Genomic DNA, 18,180 nt, shown 5'->3' on the forward strand with positions numbered 1-18,180 from the left:
AAAGAGTGAAAAAGTGGAGGGAAGACAGAAGAGGTGGAGGGAAAAAGTGGAGGAAAGGAGAGAAAATATCAAGAAAAATGACCAAAACAAAGCAAAACAAAAAGACAAAAAGGAGAAATTACAGAAAAAAACAAAAAGTGAAAAAGTGGAGGGAAGACAGAAGAGGTGGAGGGAAAAAGTGGAGGAAAGGAGAGAAAATATAAATTAAAAAAATGACCAAAACAAAGCAAAAAAAAAAGGACAAAAAGGAGAAATTACAGAAAAAACAAAAAGTGAAAAAGTGGAGGAAAGAAAGAAGAGGTGGAGGGAAAAAGTGGAGGAAAGGAGAGAGAATATAAATAAAAAAAATGACCAAAACAGAGCAAAAAAAAAAGGACAAAAAGGAGAAATTACAGAAAAAAATAAAAAGTGAAAAAGTGGAGGGAAAAAAGAAGAGGTGGAGGGAAGAAGTGGAGGGAGGGAAGGAGGGGGAATATAAAGAATTGGAATGCATTATCAGGGCCGCAAAAACCCATTAGACGTATTAAATATTCGCGTCGCGGAGGTGTTGAATGGGCGGGCGGTTATCGGTTGCGCGTTTAAAGGGCATCAATATACACTTTTAAAAGGAGGAGGAGGAGGAGGAGGTGAACCACAGACCGCCTGAAGCATTACAGAAACATTAAAAACACATCAATACGCCTTAATTATATGTGTGTGTGTGTGTGTGTGTGTGTGTGTGTGTGTGTGTGTGTGTGTGTGTGTGTGTGTGTGTGTGTGTGTGTGCGGGGGGGCAGGGGGAAAGGGGGAGGGATGTGTGTGGTGGGGGAACGGGATGTATGTGAGTGTGTGTGTGCGGGGGGGAGGGGGGGGAGAATGTGTGTGTGTGTGTGTGTGTGTGTGTGTGTGTGTGTGTGTGTGTGTGTGTGTGTGTGTGTGTGTGTGTGTGTGTGTGTGTGTGTGTGACAGACAGACAAAATATTATAAAGCAAAACAAAATTACAAAAAAAGAACTCAAAATTAACACACACAAAAAATAAATAGCAAAATAAAAAGAGGATGACAGAAGGACGGAGAAGAAGGGATGATAAAGAGGAGGAGGAGGAGAAGGTGAAGAAGAAGAAGAAGAAGAGGAGGAAGAAGAGGAGGTCGGGAGAGGAAAAAAATGACCCAATAAAAAGAAAATAAGAGAAAGGAGGGTGATAACGCACTGGAGAGGGAGAAAAACAGCTTGAGGAAAGGTATGCAAGAGGAGGAGGAGGAGGAGGAGGAGGAGGAGGAGGAGGAGGAGGAGGAGGAGAGGAGGAAAGCAGCAGAGGCGACGTCATCAGAGCGAGAGAAGAAAAACAGAGAAGAGAGAGAGAGAGAGAGAGAGAGAGAGAGAGAGAGAGAGAGAGAGAGAGAGAGAGAGAGAGAGAGAGAGAGAGAGAGAGAGAGAGAGAGAGAGAGTCAACTGTCACCGTTATTGATGTCACCTCCACCATAATCACACCAACCCACGAATCATCCACACTCCTCCTCCTCCTCCTCCTCCTCCTCCTCCTCCTCCTCGGTTCAGCTCCCTATTCTTAATTTCATGTATTTCTTTTTTTTTCCTCCTCCATCCCGTTATTTTTTTCCTACGCCAGACAAACAGAGCGGCAGACAGACAGACAGACACAATATTATAAAGTACACCAAAATTATAAAACTTAAATATAAAAATGGCAAAGTTAACACAAAAATATAAATAGCAATTCATTCCTTCATTATTTTTTTTATCTAGAGTGATGTTTTGTTGTTGTTGTTGTTGTTGTTGTTCTTGTTGTGATCTCTAAGTTGTTGTTGGGTTTCATCATCATCATCATCATCATCATTATCATCACCATTATCATTATTATTATCATTATCATCAGTCTTATCAAAACATTTACTACGGTAAGTCTATTATTATTATTATTATTATTATTATTATTATTATTATTATTATTATTATTATGAGCGCCAGTATAAGGACGAAGTAACATCAGACATTGATAGCCATTAGTAAAATCATTTATGTGAAGTTCGTTTTCTATTTATCTACTAACACAATGTTTATCTATTTCTTCAAGCTTCTCTTATACGCAACAATGTACAGTACTGTGTGTGTGTGTGTGTGTGTGTGTGTGTGTGTGTGTGTGTGTGTGTGTGTGTGTGTGTGTGTGTGTGTGTGTTTTGGTCGTCTGAGTTTGCGTTACTAACATTCGTTGTAATAAGAAAAGATTGTATAAAAAAGTAGAGAGGCAAGGAAGGTGTTTAGTCATATGGAGAATCAACATAAAACACACACACACACACACACACACACACACACACACACACACACACACACACACACACACACACACACACACACACACGAAAAAGGAATATAGGAAGAAGCAATAAAAATGAAAAACAAACAAAAGAAAACCAACACTAATTCTAATTCACAAAAAAAAAATTTTTTAAAAATACGCGTAAGCAAATCAGTTAGTTACCAGCAAAACACACACACACACACACACACACACACACACACACACACACACACACACACACACACACAGCCCCCCCCCCTCTCCCCCCTACACAAGCACTAACTCACGTCCTATGGGAAATAAATAAAACCAATCGGACAGGTAAACTTATCCTTCATATGGGACAAAATTCCATAATTAATCGCACACACACACCTGTCCTGCCCTACCTGCCTGCCTGCTCCCCCCCCTCTCACCTGGACCTATATAATACCACACCACCACCACCACCGTTTACCATCCGCCCCCCCTCTCCCCCCCCACCCCTGCCCCAACCCCTCTCCCCCACCCCCGAAAAAATTAAATCACACACAATGGGATTTTGAAAGAATTACCGAGCAGCGTTTTATCAGTCATTACATCCCGACTTGAATTAATGTGAAATGTTGATGTGTGTGTGTGTGTGTGTGTGTGTGTGTGTGTGTGTGTGTGTGTGTATTTAGAGGACGCGTGGTGAAATGTGCTTGTGTGTAATGCGTGGTAGGAGGAGGAGGAGGAGGAGGAGATAGAACAAAGCAAAAAGAAGGTACGGAACGGAACGAGCGAATGACTTGAAAGAAAAATGAGCGAAAAGGAAATGATTGCTATCTGAGAGAGAGAGAGAGAGAGAGAGAGAGAGAGAGAGAGAGAGAGAGAGAGAGAGAGAGAGAGAGAGAGAGAGAGAGAGAGAGAGAGAGAGAGAGAGAGAGAGAGAGAGAGAGAGAGAGAAAAGGATGCATGAGAGAGGGTGAGAGTGCAAATTAACAAAGGGGGAGAGAGAGACAGAGAGAGAGACCGAGAGAGGGACAGGGAGACATAGCCGACAGCAAGACCAAATTTGATGATAACAAGGACGAGGGAGGGAGGGGGGGGGGGATAGGTGATGACAGCCTGCCCCACACAAATAACAGAGGCCGTCGATGCGCGCCCAGATGAAATGAAGAAAGGAAGACATTAATACTGACCTAATGATGATGGTCGCACTAATGGTGGTGGTGGCGATGGTGGTGATGGTGGTGGGTGCATGGATGGGGTATGTGTGTAAGGGTATGATGGTGGTGGTGATGGTGGTGATGGGAGGGATTCAAATAGAAGAAGTGAGGAATGGAATGGGAGAGATAGAAGGAGATAGAGAAGGAGGAGGAGGAGGAGGAAGAAGGTTGATGGAGGAAATAATGGAAGCAACAGGAAAAGGTGGAGAGAAAGGGGATAAGAAGGGATGGAAATAGAGGAATAGATGATGAACGGGAGATGATAGAAAGAAGGAGATAGAGAAGAAGGAGGAGGAGGAGGAGGAAGGAGGTTGATGGAGGAAATAATGGAAGTAACAGGAAAAGGTGGAGAGAAAGGGGATAAGAAGGGATGGAAATAGAGGAATAGATGATGAACTGGAGACGATAGAGAGAAGATGGAGGAGGAGGAAGAGGTAAAAATGAAAAAAAAAGTAAAGATGGAGAGGAAGAAAGAGATGGCGATCCTTCCTACCCTAATTACAGTCATTACTAATCGAGGCTCCATTTATCTACCACCATCATCACCACCACCACCACCATAACCACCATCATCACCACCATAACATCGAGCCTTCATCTATCTACCACGATCCACTAACCACTAACACCACCACTACCACCACTACAACCCCCACTGCCTCCATCACCACCACTACCACCATCACCACTGCCTTAACCACCATCATCAACATCAGCTCGGTAATAAGAAGGATGCGACACACGTGGAAGAAATCTAATTAACCTGGACTACAATATCGGCCGGCCAGGTACACAGATCACAAGGTAGGAACAGAGGTATGCGCAGGTAAGCAATTAAGGATAAGGGATCTTCCATACCTGACATCACCACAACCTTGATCATCACCACCACGATTGATTTTCACCACCACTGCCAACACCACCACCACCACTACCGATAGAGAGGTGATCCCAATAACCTCAATACCACCACTATCAACACCACCACCACCACCGATGAAGTATGTGGTATAGTGATCTTAACGAATTTGATCACAACCACCACCACCACACACCATCACCACCATCACCACCACCATAACCCTCCACTCTCTACCACTCTACCAAAAATAAAATGAAAATGGATGTCACTTAACTACCACTACAACTACTACTACTACTACTACTACTACTACAATAACTACTACAACCACTACTACTACTACATACAAGCGACCTTTTCACCCATCCATTGACTACGAGGGAAAGGCAGAGAGAGAGAGAGGGTGAGAGAGAGCGAGAGAGAGGTGAGCCAGGTAGGGCAAGGTGAGGTGAGGGGGGGGGGAGGGCAAGGGCTGTCAATCACCTGGTCCATGTCATTACCAGGTACTCAAGCGTGAACAAACAAGGTCCTTCATAATATACGACTTCCTTTTCCTTCCCCTGCACCGGTCCCCTTCTGCTGCTGGTGCTGATGATGATGGTGGTGATGATGATGATGTTGATGTTGATGGTGGTGGTGTTTGGTAACCCCCCCCCTCTTCTTTCCCTTTTTCTTGCTTGCTTCTCTCTCTTATTCCTAGTTGTTATTTTTATTGTTTTTGTTTCACCAAGTTCTTTTTTTTTCTTTTTTCTTTTCGCTGTTTGTTTTGTTCTTTTGTTTTGTTTTTCCCTTCGCTTGTTTCCTTCGCCTCGTTATTTCCTTTATTTCTTCTTCTTCTTCTTCTTCTTCTTCTTGTTTTGTTGTTCCTTTTCTTCTTGTTTTCCTCTCTCGATCTCATTTTTCCTCTCCCATTTTCCTCCTCCTCCTCCTCCTCCTCCTCCTCAATCTTCTTTCTTCTTCATTTCATCATAATCCCAAATATTTCTTCTTCTGCTCCTTCTTCTTTTTCTTCATCTTCCTCTTCCTCCTTTTTCTTCTTGCATTCTTCTCTCTACCTCTTTTCCTCTCTAAGTTTCCTCTTCCTCCTTCATTTTCCTCCTTCCTCCTTCTCCTTCTCCTCTTCCTCCATCTTGTTACTTTCCTCCTGCCTCAACCTCTCTTCCTCTCCCAGTTTCCTCCTCCTCCTCCTCCTCCTCAAGCTCCTGCTCCTCCAAGTCTCCTCCTTTATCATCTGCATCTTTTTATCATCATTTTAGTGCTTCATCCTTTTCCCCCGTTTATAATTTCAGAGTTTATGTAATGTGAGATGGAGGCAAAAGGTGTGTGTGTGTGTGTGTGTGTGTGTGTGTGTGTGTGTGTGTGTGTGTGTGTGTGTGTGTGTGTGTGTGTGTGTGTGTGTGTGTGTGTGTGTGTGTGTGTGTGTGTGTGTGTGTGTGTGTGTGTGTGTGTGTGTGTGTGTGTGTGTGTCTCTCTCTCTCTCTCTCAGTCAAGGCGCCCGGCTCAAAACACTGTCATGTATGTGAATATTATGCAAATTTAATTAGTTAGAGAATTTAAATACGGCGGCAGGTTCATTAGTTGGATATATGTATAGGAGAGAGAGAGAGAGAGAGAGAGAGAGAGAGAGAGAGAGAGAGAGAGAGAGAGAGAGAGAGAGAGAGAGAGAGAGAGAGAGAGAGAGAGAGAGAGAATAGGTAACGGTGTCTTCTTTTGTTTCTGGCTACTTGAGTGTGTGTATGTGTGTGTGTGTGTGTGTGTGTGTGTGTGTGTGTGTGTGTGTGTGTGTGTGTGTGTGTGTGTGTGTGTGTTTCCCTCTTTATTGTGCACCGATGTTCTTCTCTCATTTCCATATCATCATCATCATTATTATTATTATTATTATTATTATTATTATTATTATTATTATTATTATTATTACACAAGTTTTTTTTATATTATTATTATTAACAGCTCCCCTGAATCCATTTAATCATTACAGCAAGATTACCTTCCCTTCCTTCCTCTTCCTCTTCCTCCTCCTCCTCCTCCTCTTCCTCCTCCTTCTCTTCCTACTACTACTACTACTACCCCTCCTCCTCCTCCTCCTCCTCTTCTTCATGTTCTTGTTTTTGTTCTTGTTGTTCATTATTATTATTATTATTATTATTATTATTATTATTATTATTATTATTATTATTATTATTATTATTATTATTATTATTACTATTATTATGTTTCTTCTCCTCTTCCTCCCCCTCCGGCCCCTCTCTGTCTCCACCTCCCCTTCTCTCTCTCTCTCCCTACCCGTGTTAATAAGAGTTCAGTATTTAGCGCTATATATACACAATAGAGTTCGCTTTAATATTTTCCTCCCCGCCCATTATGAAACACGTCAATAATAATGTAATTCCCCGATAATGGTCCTCGGCGGGCATTATCGAGCCTCGGTACTGGCAGCCCCACCCTCGCCGCGCCGCCCAGGGAAGGGATGAAAAATAATGTTAGTAAATACGGCGTTAGTAAATAGCTAAGCGGGCGGGTCTTGTGTGTGTGTGTGTGTGTGTGTGTCTGTGTGTACCTTCTTGTAGTGTTACAAACGTTGATAGTGTATATGGATGGGTGTTTTGTGGTTAAGACAGACAGACAGATAGATAGATAACCAGACACAGACATATAGACAGACAGAGAGATAGACTGGCAGACAGACAGATAGATAAATAAACAGACATAGACATATAGACAGGGAGAAAAACAGAGACAGAGAGACAGGAGAATTTTTTGTGATTTTTTTTGCGTTTTTATTTATTTCTGTCCTTGAACTGTTTCCTTTACTATAAAAAAAGACAGACACAGACAGACAGAAAGACAGACAGAAAGATAGACTGGCAGACAGACAGGAGGAGTTTTTAGTGATTTTTTTATTTTTTATTTTTATTTTTGCCCTTGAGCTGTTTCCCTTACTATAAAAAAAGACAGACAGACAGACAGATAGATAAATAACCAGACAGACATATAGACAGACAGAAAGATAGATTGGCAGACAGACAGGAGGAGTTTTTAGTGATTTTTTTTTTATTTATTTATTTCTGCCCTTGAACTGTTTCCTTTACTATAAAAAAGAGACACAGACGGACAGAGAGAGAGAGAAACACACACACACACACACACACACACACACACACACACACACACACACACACACACACTGGTATATACAAACGTGCATGGTTCCAATTTATAACCCTTTCAGAAGCGTCACCAATGCACTGGACTCCACATCACTCTCCAGCCACAAACTTCACTCTAACACACCAAGTCACGCCTTTCCATTATCACATCCATTTACTTTTCGTCTTTTTGTAAAGGTTGGGGCTTCCTGTACCGTTGATTCAGCGTTCTTCACGTCCTTGTAATTTAACCTAATCTCTAAGAATATTATACGTAAGTTAAACTGATTCAAGACATTTCACTACAAAGATCATTAACACTAGATAATCACCTCCCTAATCTAACCTAACCTAACCTTAATCTAATCTAGCCTAATCTAACCTAATCTAACCTAACCTAACCTTAATCTAATCTAACCTAATCTAACCTAATCTAACCTAACCTAACCTTAATCTAATCTAACCTAACCTAACCTAATCTAACCTAACCTAATCTAACCTAACCTAATATAATCTAACCTAACCTAAACTAACCTAATCTAACCTAACCTAATCTTACCTGACCTTACCTAACCCAACCTAACCTAATCTAACCTAACATAATCTAACCTAAGCTAATCTAACCTAACCTAACCTAACCTAATCTAACCTAACATAATCTAACCTAACCTAACCTAACCTAACCTAATCTTACCTAACCTAACTTAAGCTAGTCTATCCTAACCTTAATCTAACCTAACCTAATCTTACCTGACCTTACCTAACCTAACCTAAGCTAATCTAACCTAACCTAATCTTACCTGACCTTACCTAACCTAACCTAGCCTAACCTAACCTAAGCTAATCTAACCTAACCTAATCTCACCTGACCTTACCTAACCTAACCTAACTTCTCCTCTATGTTAATTCTACACTGATGTTACACTGACTCCGGCAACTCTACTTCAAGATACGAACATCACGGTGCATTCACGACAGTTCTTTAATCGAGGTGTTAGATTCTGTATTTTGTAACTACTTCAGCAATAAAGATAATAAAGTGAATTGAGCTTGTAACTCTATCCCATTAACACACATTTTCGTTCATTTTATTCTACACCTTCTGAAGCAGCGCGAGACTTTCTGATATAACGAGGTCTTCCAGTAACTCCAGGTAATGTATGAAGCACTCCTCCACCTCCTCCTCCTCTTCCACCACCACCACCTCCAATACCACCACCATCACCACCACCTCCATCACCACCACCACCTCCATCACCACCACCACCATCACCACCACCTCCATCACCTCACTGAGAATACATTGATCACTCTGCCCTCATTCCTGACACACACACACACACACACACACACACACACACACGTGACACAAATGACTCGCCCCAATGCACAACACCCCCTTTGACACACACACACACACACACCGTTACACCTACATACACCCAGCATACCCACCCACACCCTTGCCCCCCCTCCCACCCCTTCGCCAGGTAACCCTTCTCACCTGCACGCATCCATCCCGACAACCGCTCATCCGCACATCCGCCGCCGCTATAAAATGCTAAGTCATGACAACTTCCGCGTCCACCTTCCCTCTCTCTCTCTCTCTCTCTCTCTCTCTCTCTCTCTCTCTCACGCACGCACGCACCACTCTAAAAAGACACCTAATGCGAACCTCGACAAACCACATTCATTCACTTGTGTTTTTTTTTTTTTCTGTGTGTGTGTGTGTGTGTGTGTGTGTGTGTGTGTGTGTGTGTGTGTGTGTGTGTGTGTGTGTGTGTGTGTGATTTTCGGTGTCGTTGTCATTTGGTTTACCTGTGTTGCGGTGAGCCCAGGTGTGTTGCGGTGTGACGGGGGCGGGGGGTGGGGGGGGGGGGGTTGCGCAGGTAAAAGGTGTGACGACAGTTCGGGTGATGAAGAATAGTAGTGACGAAATAGAACACGGCGGAAAAAGATGATGAGGGTGATGATGATGATGATGATGATGATGATGATGATGATGATGAAAAAGAGCGAGACAAAAAAAACGAAGTTAAAACAAGAAGAAGAAGAAAAAGGAACGAAACAGTAGAAGAAAAGAAGAAATATAGAGATGAAAAGAAGAAACACGAATGAATAATAATAATAAAAATAATAATAATAATAAAAATAATAATAACAAAACCAATCATGGGAATCAGACAGGAAACTTAATAACAGTGATAATATTCATAAGCGTGGTGGCGTTAAATTAAAACACACACACACACACACACACACACACACACACACACACACACACACACACACACGCGTCCTCCACCTATAAGAATAACGAGGCATTGTCACCCGAGGGAGGAGAGGAAAGGGAGGACGCGGGAAGAGGGTGAAAGCAGTGTGTGAATAACAGTGAATGACAGTGAATGGGGACGCAGGAAGGAATAAATAAAGAACGGAGAAGCGAGGAGGAGGAGGAAAAAAGAGATGACGCTGGGAGGTGAAGGATGGAAAAGGTACTGTTGCTGAAAATGGGAAATAGGAAATGAAGGAGATAAAACGATGGAAGAGAATGAATGCGAGAGAGAAAATAGAGATAAATAAAGAATGGAGGAGGGAGAGAGAAAAACAGAGATGACGCTGGGAGGTGAAGGATGGAAAAAGTACTATTGCTGAAAATGGGAAATAGGAAATGAAGGAGATAAAACGATGGAAGAGAATGAATGAGAGAGAGAAAATAGAGATAAATAAAGAATGGAGGAGGGAGAGAGAAAAACAGAGATGACGTTGGGAGGTGAAGGATGGAAAAAGTACTGTTGCTGAAAATGGGAAATAGGAAATGGAGATAAAACGATGGAAGAGAATGAGTGAGAGAGAGAAAATAGAGATAAATAAAGAACGGAGGGAGAGAGAAAAACAGAGATGACGTTGGGAGGTGAAGGATGGAAAAAGTACTATTGCTGAAAATGGGAAATAATGTAAAATGAAAGAGCTATAGAAAATTAAACGATGGAGGAGAATGAATGAATGAAAGAGGAAAAATAAAGGTAAATAAAGAATGGAGGAGGGAGAGAAAGTAAAGACATAGCGCTGGGAGGTGAAGGATGAAGGATAATGAGAGAATGGGAGAAGAAAAAGAAGGAGAAAAGGAAAGGATGGAAGGAATGTAGGAATAAGGGAAGGAAGGAAGAAAGAAATGAGAGATAGAAGAAGAGAAAGGAGAAAAGGAAAGGATGGAAGGAACGTAGGAATAAAGGAAGGAAGGAAGGAAGAAATGAGAAAATGGGAGAAGGGAAAGGAGAAAAGGAAAGGCTAGAAGGAATGTAGGAAGGAAGGAAGGAAGGAAGAAGGAAAGGAAGGAAGGAATGAAGGAAGATAAGAAAAATAAGAAGAAACGAGAGGAAAGATAAGACTGATAATGACACGAAGGAAGAAAAGAAAATGGGAAATAATGTAAAATGAAGGAGTAAGAAGAGAAAACAAAAGAAGACGAAGAAAAAGAAGAAAATAAAACGATAAAAGAGAATGAATGCGAGAGGGAAAATAAAGATAACGATGAAATATGAAGAATGAAATAGCAACTGCGGCTTAAAATGAATAATATGATAAAAAAAAGAACTACGATTTGAAATGAGAAGTATAAAAAAAAATGTTTGAAGTGAAAAATATAAAGCCAGATAACAGGAAGAAAACACTATATGGAAATTGAAAAAGTGGTACAGATGATAAAAGTCGTAAGATTAAATTGTTAAGCGAATAAAATAAAAAATAAAACAAGGAAGAGGATGCGAAATAATAAAATAACACTGAATACTGAAACAAAACCGAATTAACGAAAAGCACACACACACACACACACACACACAAAAAAAAAAAAAAAAAAAAAAAGATAAATAAAACAGAAGTAAATAACAATACAATACACACGAAGAAAAAAAAAACGAGCAAAATATATGAGAAAAACCCCAGGACAAAAAAGAAAAGAACCTCCCCCCTTCCCCCTCCCCGGCCCCCCCCCCAAAAAAAAAAAGACCCAGAACTAAGGAAGGAGGAAAAGGAACGGAGGCAAGAAGTCGCGAGGAGAGTCAAGGAGGCGCGTAAATATTCAGAGAGCCGCGGCAGGAAGCAAGAAAAAAAGGACACAGGAATTTTTTGAAGACCGAGAAGGAATAATTTCATAAGGAGTGCCAGAATTACCTGTCTTTACGAGGCACTGAGCCAAGCGTTGAGAGAGAGAGAGAGAGAGAGAGAGAGAGAGAGAGAGAGAGAGAGAGAGAGAGAGAGAGAGAGAGAGAGAGAGAGAGAGAGAGAGAGAGAGAGAGAGAGAGAGAGAGAGAGAGAGAGAGAGAGAGAGAGACATATGGACAAACAGAGAAACACACAGACACACACACACACACACACACACACACACACACACACACACACACACACGAATCCTCCCCCCCCCACACACACACACAAACACAAACACACACAAACACAAACAAACCAAAACAGAAAACTCCAACGACGCAAAGGAAAGACCGCGAGAGAAAGAAAGATAAAAACAAAAGAAATGAGAACCAAAACAAGAAACACGAAGCAGAAAGAGACAGAGGAAGAGAAAGACAGCCAGAAAGAGAGAGGGAGAGAGAGAGGGAGGGAGTGAGAGGAAGAGGGGGAGGGAGAGAGAGGGAGGGATAGTTACACAGCTCTTCTCTCAGCCATAGAAGTGGAGGAGCGCGCCTTTAAAACTTCTCTAAGTAGATAATATATTTAGGTGCAAGTGATTATAATGAAAATCTCGATATAAAACTTCCGCCGGACGATAACTCAGGAGGAGAAGGAAGAGGAGGAGGAGGAGGAGGAGGAGGAGGAGAGCGAGGGTAAAAGGTAGAAAAGTAAGGGAGACGGAGGAGGGAGATGTTTAAGAGATCGTAAGGGAGAGAAAGAGAGATAGGAAAGAGGGAGAAGGAGGAGGAGGAGGAGAAGGAGGTGGGAAAGAGAGTTAGAGAAGAGGAAGAAGGAGGCTTAGAATAGGAAAAGGAAGAGAAGAAGGAGGTGGGGAAGAGAGATAGGGAAGAGGGAAAAAGAGGAGGTTTAGGGTAGGAGGAGGAGGAGGAGAAGAAGGAGGAGGAGAAGGAGGTGAGAAAGAGAGATATGGAAGAAGGAGAAGAAGGAGGCTTATGATAGGAAAAAAAGGAGAAGAAGAAGAAGAAGGAGGAGGAGGAGGAGAATGGTAGTAGTTATCAAGGAAGAGAGGGAGAGAGAGGTAGAAGACAAGGAAGAAGGAAGAAGCAAACAAGAAATGAGGTAAAGAAAGATGGAAATAAGAAAGAATAAAAAAGTGAGGGAAATTAATGAAGGAAGGAAGGAAGGAGAGTAAGATTAAGTAGGGGAAAGTAGGGAAGGAAGAAAAACTGAGGAAGGAAGGAAGGAGGGAGAGAGGGAAAGGACCAAGGAATAAAGGAAGACAGGAAGAAATGAAAGAATGGAAGGGAAAGAAGGAGAAAAGGGAAGGATGGAAGGAATGTAGGAAGAAAGGAAGGAAGGAAGGAGAGAATGGGAGAAGAGAAAGAAGGAGAAAGGGAAAGAATGGAAGGAAAGTAGGAATGAATGAAGGAAGGAAGGAAGAAAGAAATGGGAGAATGGGAGAAGGAGAAAGGTTGGAAGGAATGTAGAAATGAAGGAAGGAAGGAGGGAAGGAAGGAAGACGGGGGGGGGATGAGGGGGGACTAATTAGAAACAAATATAAAAGAAATGAATGAAGGAAGGAAGGAAAGAAAGAAGGAGAGACTCAGGTGTGCAAGGCAGGTATGGGAGGGGTCGTTATGGGGGGAGGGGGAGGGGAGAGAGGGGGGGATAAGGGGGGACTAATTAGAAACAAATATAAAACAAATGAAGGAAGGAAGGAAGAAAGAAGACTCAGGTGTGTAAGTCAGGTGTAGAGGGAGGGAGAGAGGGGGGCATCAGGGAGGAGGAGGGAGAGAGGAGGGGGGGTCATCGGGGAAGAGGGGGGCGTGGAAAGGGGGTGGGCAGCTACCTCTCCTCCGTGACAGCCAGGTGAGCGGTGCGGGCGCCTCCTCGTGACCCGATAAAACCCGCTAATTGGAGGCAAATTAGCGCTAAATGCTCCTCGTTGGCCGCCACACCTGCTCATTGGTCAGGGCATCGCCAGGCCCCGCCCCCTAGATTAAGCCCTGCCCCGTGATTGGTCAAGGCCGCGCTAGGTGTCAGGCAGGCGTTCATTGATTGGCCGGCATAATAGCGCCCCGCCCACATGTCAAGAGAGTGACACGTGCCCCGCCCACGAGGCCAACGGCGGCGGCGGCGGCGGTGGTGGTGGTTGTGGTGAGCCTCCCGCCGCCACCTGACCGCCGCCACCACCGCCGCCGCCGCCGCAACCACCGCCACCACCAAAACTTAATATAGACGCCAGATTGCATTCCCTCCCTCACTCCCCCTGTCTCCTCCCTCATTCCTCTCCCCCTCCCTCCCTCTCTTACTCACCCCCCCCTTTCTCCTCCCTCTTCCCTCTCTCCCTCATTCCTCCCCCTCCCTCCCTCCCTCCCTCCCTCCCTCCCTCCCTTTCCTCACATGGCCTTTCCCTCCCTTCCCCTTCCCTCTCCCTCACTCTCTTACCCCTTCCTCCCTTCCTCTTCCTATTTTTTCCCCCTCACTCCCTTCCCTTCCTCCTCACATCTTTCCCTTCTCCCTTTCACTCCCTTCCCCCTCTCCCTCTTCGTCCTTCCCTTCTCATGCCTCTCCCTCACTCCCTTCCTCAGTCACTCCCCTTCCTTCCCTTCTTCCTCATTTCTCTCCCTCCTCCCTTTCACTCCCTTCCCCCTCTCCCCTTCTTCGTCCCTCCCTTCTCATCCCTCTCCCTAACTCCCTTCCTCCCTCACTCCTCTTCCTTCCACTCTTCCTCCCTCCTCCCCTCCCCAACCATCCCTCCTTTCTTCCTTTCCCTCCTCCTCCTTATATCTCCTTCCATAACCCTCCTCCTCCTCCTCCTCCTCCTCCTCATATTTCCTCCTCCTCTTCCTCATATCTCTCCCTCATGCACCCTTCTTCCCTCCCTCTTCTTCTTCATACTTCTCCCAATCATCATCATCATCAGCTCTCCCTTTACTCTCCCTCCCTTACCTACCTACCTCTCTCCTCCCTCTCTCCCTCCCACACAACCACTGCAAGCCTTAATATACCTGCTCGTTTCTTCTCCCTCCCTCCCTCCCTCCCTCCCTCCCTCCCTCCCCCCCCTTGGTTCGCCACAACAGCAAGCTCCAACAATTAATACAAGCGCCGCTCGTCCTTCCTCGGCTCCCGACCACAGGAGAACGCAAAATGCTCCTCCTCCTCCTCCTCCTCCTCCTCCGATTCTGACTCTTCTTCTTCCTTCTCTAACTCTTCTTCTTCCTCCTCCTCCTTAATCTTCTTCTTCTTTTTCCTCTTTCTACTCCTCCCCATTCTCCTCCTCCTCTTCCTCCTCTTCTACTGGTCCTTCCTTACACATTATTCCTCCTCCTCCTCCTCCTCCTCCTCCTCCTCCTCCTCCTCCTCCTCCTTCTCTTTCTCCTCCTCCTTCCTCGTTTCTATATTCTTCTTCCTTTTATCCTTCATCTTGACTCTCTAATCCTCCTCCTACCTCTTCCTCTCTTCTTCTTGTGTTCTTCTTGTACTTCTGGTTCTTCTTTTTCTTCTTCTTCTTCTCCTTCCTCCTCTTTTCTCTTTCCTCTCCAATTGGTTCTTCCTTATACTTTCCTCCTCCTACTTTTTCTCTTTTTTTTCTATTCCTCTTACTTATTCCTTCTTCTCTTCCACATTGTCTTCTTCCTCTTCCTTCTATTGAAATCCGCCTGTATATTCTTCCTTTCTTCTTCTTCCTTCCTCCTTCTGATCTTTCATGCAACATATATCTTCCATTCCTCATCCGTGTCCTTACTTTCCTCCTTCCCTTCTCCTCCCTCTTCTTCTTCTTCTTCCTCCTCCTCTTTCTTTCACCACATCCATCCAACATCTATGCAGTGACCCAAGAAAACAAGCAAAAAATAGAGAGAAAGAGAGAAGAATGAAAGTAAAAAGGAAAGAAAAGAGTCAGTCCAACCATCCATTCTCCTCCTCCTCCTCTTCCTCCTCCTCCTCTTTCCAAACTCCCCGACAATTAAAGAACATATCAAGCAGACATCCCTCGCCCAGTAAATTGTCCCGAAGCCGAAAAAAATATATATTCCCGCGCCTTAAACGGTCCACTTACGAAGGAACCAACGCGTCCAGGTAACGACCGCCGCCCTACCTGACGCCGCGTGCAAATTAGCCGGTGAGAGAGAGAGAGAGAGAGAGAGAGAGAGAGAGAGAGAAAGGGGGAGGGGGTGAGAGACAGACATATAGACGGATGGCTACACACACACACACACACACACACACACACACACACACACACACACACATACATACATACACTGTTATTAGTATACGTGTTACAGACACTTGCACGTGGTCGAGGAGGAAGAGGAGGAGGAGGAGGAGGAAGAGGAGGAGGAGGAAGAGGAGGAGGAGGAAGAGGAGGAGGTGTTGGTGATGATTCGTGATTTGTCTTCAGTTTCAGAGACGTAAGGAAGAGGATGTTGTTGTTGTTGTTGTTGTTGTTGTTGTTGTTGTTGTTGTTGTTGTTGTTGCTGACGATGATGATGATTTTTGCTGTTGTTGTCGTTGATTTTGTTTGTATTTTGAGTACGTTATTTTTTTTTATATTTCCGGAAGTATTAAAATAAAATAAAAAACAGAAAAAAAAGAAAGAAACGAAAATAAAGAAAAGAAAAAGTAGTTAAGGAAGGAAAGAAAAGACAGAAAATGAGGATAAAAGCAAGACAAAAAAAACACAAGTACTCAATCACACAGACACACACACACACACACACACACACACACACACACACACACACACACACACACACAAAATCCACCCCACCACCACCATCACAACCCTTCCCCCTCTCCCCCCTCCCTCCCTACCCCTCCCCCCATCACCGCCACCATAACCACACACTCGCCACTCACTATAATCGCACCATTGCCATTAATAATTCACAGTCCGCTGCCCGCCGAGCATGTTGTGCCGCTACTCCGCGCACCTGACGAGAGGCGAGCCAAGTGCCGCACAATGAGGCATAATGAGGGGGGGAAGGGGGGGGGGGGCTTAATGAGTGAGGAGGAGGAGGAGGAGGGGACAGATGATGAGGAAAATGTATGTGGAGTGTTTCGTTGAGGAGTGAAGTGGAGGAAAAGATGGAGAAGGAGTGATGGAGTGGAGGAGGAAAGGGTTATTGGAGGTAAGTGGAGGAGGGGTGATGGAGAGAAGCTGAGGGTTGTTGGAGGTAAGAGGAAAGCAGTGGAGGAGAATGGAGAGGTGATGAAGAGGGGAAAGAGTGGGGTAGGAGGAGGTATGGAAAGACGGAGGAGAATGCAAGTGATAAAGAAGGAAGGAGGAGGAGGAGGAGGAGGAGGAGGAGGAGGAGGAGGAAGAGGAGGAAGAGGGTAAGAATAATAGCACATTAGATAAAGAATATAAAGATTAGCGATGGAATAAGAGAATGAATGCGGTCGTAAAGAAGGGAGGAAGAGGACAAAAAATGCGTTATATTAAGAATGAACGGATGATGAGGAAGAGGAAGAACAAGAACAAGAACATGAACAAGAAAAAGAAAAAGAAGAAAAAATACAAGACCAAGAACAAAAAGAAGAACAAGAAGAAGAATTAACTATACAAGAAAAGAAGAAAATACGAAGAAAAATATTAATAAAGAATAAAGTAGAAAATACGTGACACGATAAAAATGAGGAAGTAATAAGAGAAAATTAGATTAAAAATAAGAAAAAAAGAAAAAGAGGAAAAGGGTCGAAGAAAAGAGAAAGGAGAAAGAAGTGAGGGAAGAGAATGAGAAGGAGGAGGAGGACAAGGATAAAAAGAAGAGGAGGAGGAGGAGGAGGTGGAGGAGGAGGAAGAAAAATGGTGTACGATAAATTATGAGTGAAGGGCTGCTGAGAAGTGAAGAACCGGGCCTTGCTGTTACCAGGTACACACACACACACACACACACACACACACACACACACACACACACACACAACCTCCTCCCTTCCCCCCACACACAAACAAACAATCAAACACGAATCATAAAAACAAACAAAACAAAACAAAACAAAAACAAAAACTCAAATGGCGCAAGAAGTTAAGAAAAAAGAAAAAGAAATGAGAAATAAAAAAAATAGATGACGAAAGGAAGACAGTGAGACAGATAGTGATAAATTAATAAATAAAATAAAATAAATACATAAAAATTAAGGCTTACCTGGCCGAATCCAAGTCACCAGGTATCAGTCAATCAGTCAATCAAACTCACCTGTAAAGAGAAGGAAAAAATATATAGATTAGATTACGCGGTTGATCACATTCAGTTGACACGTAAAAATATAAAAACTAAAAACAATCAACTTTTTTTTTTTTAGTAATAGGGAAGAGAACACGAGACTAACCTTGGCGAAACTTAACGATAAATAAACGTTTCATACTTAGTAAACACACACACACACACACACACACACACACACACACACACACACACACACACACACACACACACACACACACTGACTAATACAGCTTTTTTTTTCATAGTTTTGTGGATATTAAAAAAAAAGAGAGGAAGAAGATAAGAAGGAGG

The sequence above is a fragment of the Eriocheir sinensis genome, chromosome 56 (genome assembly GCF_024679095.1).
Source record: "Eriocheir sinensis breed Jianghai 21 chromosome 56, ASM2467909v1, whole genome shotgun sequence".
In the NCBI taxonomy this organism is placed as follows: Eukaryota; Metazoa; Arthropoda; class Malacostraca; order Decapoda; family Varunidae; genus Eriocheir; species Eriocheir sinensis.